The following is a 3,884-nucleotide window of genomic DNA, read 5'->3' on the forward strand; positions in this document are numbered from 1 at the left end:
TGAGGAAAGGTGAGATATTTAGTGTCACAGCCCGTCCTGGAATTTTAATTCCGAGGACGTGAAAAGACGAAAATGCCCTTAAACGGGATTAAGGTGCGTAATTTTGGTATTGGTTTTACCTAAAATTCCTAAGTTATTGTTAATTAAACTTAAACTTGGACTAATAATTTTGTGTTTGGACTTTAGGTAGGGTCCTACACCCTAAATCCCTCCCAATTTCCCGTTTGTTGTCTCTCTCTCATCTCCTCAGTCACTCTCTCTCTCTTCCTCAGCTCTTCCTCAGAAACTCTCACTCTCTCTCTTCTTCTCGAACGCACGGGCAACCACCAAAACCACCTAAAACCTATACCAACGTCCAAGTTAAGACTACCATTGCAACCCTGAGGACTCCACGATCACGTAGACACCATTTTCAGGTAAGTTTTGCTTCGGAAAACCCTAGTTTTTAAGGTCCCGTGTTTATATACTGTTCATGATCTTTTAAATGGTTACGATTTAGGCTAAAACAAGATCACAGCGAGCTTAGTGAGGTCCCAAGGAAGCTCGGAGTGCTTCGTTGGAAGTTTTTGGACGTAAGAACACGGAGATCGACAAGTTCAAAGTTTGGCCGGAGCTTTCGAGGCTTTTTCCGGCGACTCTCCGGCGAGTTAGGAGTCGAGGTAGGTATCAATCTCTTCGTCTCGTCAAGTACTACAACTTTCCTTTTTGTTTCACTCAATTTCGTTGAGTATTGAAGAAGTTATACTCATTTGAAAAATACCCAGTTTCCGGCGACCTCCGAGGCTTTCGAGGCAGTTTCCGGCCAAAACACGGCGAACTAGGTGTTGTGAAATGTACCATTCTCTTGGTCTCTTCAAGGTCTACAACTTTCGTTTTTGAATCACTTGATTTCGTTGAGAAATGACAAAGTTATGGCAATTTGAAAAACTGCCCAGAAAACGGCCGCCGGAAAAACCAGTCCGGCGACCCAAGGAAGAAGAAGGTGCTACAGTAAAAATAAAAAATAAAAATAAAATTATTTTAAAAATATGTCGACGTCCGTGACGTCGAGTAGATCACTGTGGTATATTCATATACCTAAATTGAACACCGTATGAGAAAGTTATTGAAGATTGTTGGTTAGGTGTTCAAATAACGTTTTATAGTTTTCACATTTAGGTGAAAATGTGAATTGATGATCCGACCGTTGGATCGTCACCAAACTTTGATACGTTGTAATACGTAATATTTGAGGATTATTGGAACTTACGGATTGGGAATCCGAGTTACGGATCTTCCGGAATTGGAATTGTAAGTCCATAATATAAAATGTTAACCGTCACTTAGTTTTGGAAATTGACGGAGATCCGACCGTTGGATGGTAATGAAATTTTAGGATGTTATCCTAGAGATATATTGTGGACCTCTGGAAGTTATGGATTTAAAATCTGAGTGGCAGATCTTCCGGATCGAACTACGTAGTGACGTATTTTATATAAGTTATATATTCTATCGATATGAATTTTGAGGTTGGATTTGATTACTATTCTAGGCGGCGATCGTCGTGACGCCTTGATGTGTGGTGCTAGGGAGTTGTTGGACGAACTCCAGGTGAGTGGGCAGTTTTGTTTTCCGTATATATATATATACTTAACGTTTTCCCAGAAATTGAAAATGCATGAAATTATGTTTAAAATGAAATGCATATGAGTTATGTGGAAAAACGGGAAGTGAAATACCATGCATAGAATTGATATGAAAAGTATATAGAAATGTGAGTTGAAATGCCATGCATGAATTAATATATGATGCATATGTATGAATTGGTGCGGTGGACGCACAGGTAAGAATTGATTTATGATGCATATGTATGAAATGGTGCGGTGGACGCACAGATGAGTATTTAATTACTGTTATGATGATGATGATATATATTGAGCTCAAATCCTGCACCATGGTTTAGTGCTTATAGTATTCACCGCATCGCACGCTCGCCTTGGATCCAAGTAGATGCTAGTCGTACAGTCCACGCGGAGTGGGTACGACAGACCAGTCGCGAGAGTGTTAGTGAGATTCCGACTGGTGGGTGACCTTAGATTATGTGCACAGATGATTTATGAGAAGCACTAGAGCGTAACTTGTGTGCAGAAGGCCGGACGGGTCACAGAGGTGACTCCGGTAGAGTGATAATGATAGATTTTGAGCTCTAGGTTCAACCGTATAGGGCTATTAGAGGGCCTACGGTTGATTACTTTCTTGCACCTGATATGATTATGTTGATGCATTCATACCTTATTACTGTTGAGATGATGTGGCATGGCATAATTAATATGAGAAATGTTGAGATGACATGGCATGGCATGATTGATAAAGAGATAATGTTGAGATAGTAAAAATGAAGTTTTGAGAATATATATGTATATTTATATTTTACATTTCTGGGAAAGTATACAGGTTTTACGGAGAGGGGTTATAACGTTTTGAGAAATGTTTGGATTTGGAAAAGAATTGTTTTACTGACCCACTCAATTTTGGTTTTGCGCCCCTCCAGGTTCAGGAATCACAAAGGTGTGGTGACTACGAGGAATTCGACGGTGTTCTGACAGATTGGACAAAATTAGGACTCACCTTCGGGTGTATCAATTTAAATTGTATCTTAAAGCTTCCGTACTGTGCAAATGGTTACGTCACTCTCACGTGACGGCCAGCATGCCCTCCTTCGGGACGGGGTGTGTCATTTAGTCAAGTGTTGACTAGGTTTTCTTTTTGTCTATATAAGCAACTTTATAGAGATAAAGTTCATTAGGGTTTTTGTGAGTTTTGAACAACAAAAGAGGCAAAAGAAAATAGCCATCTTGAACCACAAAGGCCGGCCACCAAAGGGGGTTTTTACTAACATCTCTTACACCCTTTTGGTTATTCCTTCATCCTTCTCACTACACTAGTGGGTGAGGATCTTTAGAGGTTTCCTACTTTGGGAACTTGAAGAGAACCTAGGAGCACTCATTGTAACAAAGTGGAGGAGGCAAGGAGGGAAGCTAGGCTCAAGGATTTCAAGGAGCAAAGGCCTTGGAGGTGGTCCATCCTTGGTCTTAAGTCTAGATCAAGAGGTATAAGACTAACCTTCACTTTGTTCTTGATTCTAAAATTGTTTTGATGCATTATATATAAACCTATGAACCTTGAAGGGGATTTGCATGACTATAGCTTTGATAATATGTTATAAATGCTTCCGCTGCTTTCGTATATTAAATTTTGATTTGTATATGCATGATAGTCATTATGAAATCCCATTCTAGAATCTCATAAATTTCCCTTCAAGTGGTATCAGAGCCAATGGTTTATATATAATGTGTCCTTTTGGATTTTATGCATATGGGTATTAATATTATGCATGACATATTTATTGTTTCATTCAAAGTATGTTTGTCTTTTGTTTTTCAATAGTTGAAAAATGTTAGTCAAAAGTTGAGAAAGATATGTTTGCAAAAGTGTTTTGTATACATGAATGAAAAATGAGTTTAGAACTAGTTTGACATATTATTTCTTCATTTAAAAGTATGTTTGTCTTTTGTTTTTCAATGGTTGAAAAATGTAAATCAAGAGTTGAAAAAGATATGCATGTAAAAGTTGTTTTGTATGCATGAATGAAGAATTAGTCATGAACAAAATTTGGGGTTTTGTTCAAAAGGGAAGGCACGGTTTTGGGGGTGGTTTTTTGGGTTGTGTTTGTGTTTTATTGTAAACCACTCACACATCCTATTAAAGCTTAAAAGTAGTGTTCTTGTCACTTTTGTTTTTGGGTTTGAAAAATCACCAAGAATGTACAAATCTTGAAATTGTGTTCATGGTTTTGTTCTTGGTGTTCATGGTTTGGTTTTGGGTGAAAATAGTTTTAATTGGTT

At 38.3% G+C, this 3,884-nt stretch overlaps 1 long non-coding RNA gene across 2 annotated transcripts; it reads left to right on the top strand.

Moving 5' to 3' along the window:
- The first annotated feature begins 215 nt into the window (after positions 1–215).
- LOC126625096 (uncharacterized) lies at positions 216–2,731 on the top strand. 2 transcript variants are annotated; one of them, XR_007624319.1, is made up of 5 exons: positions 216–416; positions 500–659; positions 765–833; positions 1,532–1,590; positions 2,531–2,731. It is a non-coding gene; the product is annotated as an uncharacterized LOC126625096 (long non-coding RNA). The 2 variants fall into 2 exon arrangements; XR_007624318.1 differs by having other exon boundaries at positions 500–833.
- Positions 2,732–3,884: the final 1,153 nt, after the last annotated feature.

The sequence above is a fragment of the Malus sylvestris genome, chromosome 6 (assembly GCF_916048215.2).
Source record: "Malus sylvestris chromosome 6, drMalSylv7.2, whole genome shotgun sequence".
NCBI classification, from domain to species: domain Eukaryota; kingdom Viridiplantae; phylum Streptophyta; class Magnoliopsida; order Rosales; family Rosaceae; genus Malus; species Malus sylvestris.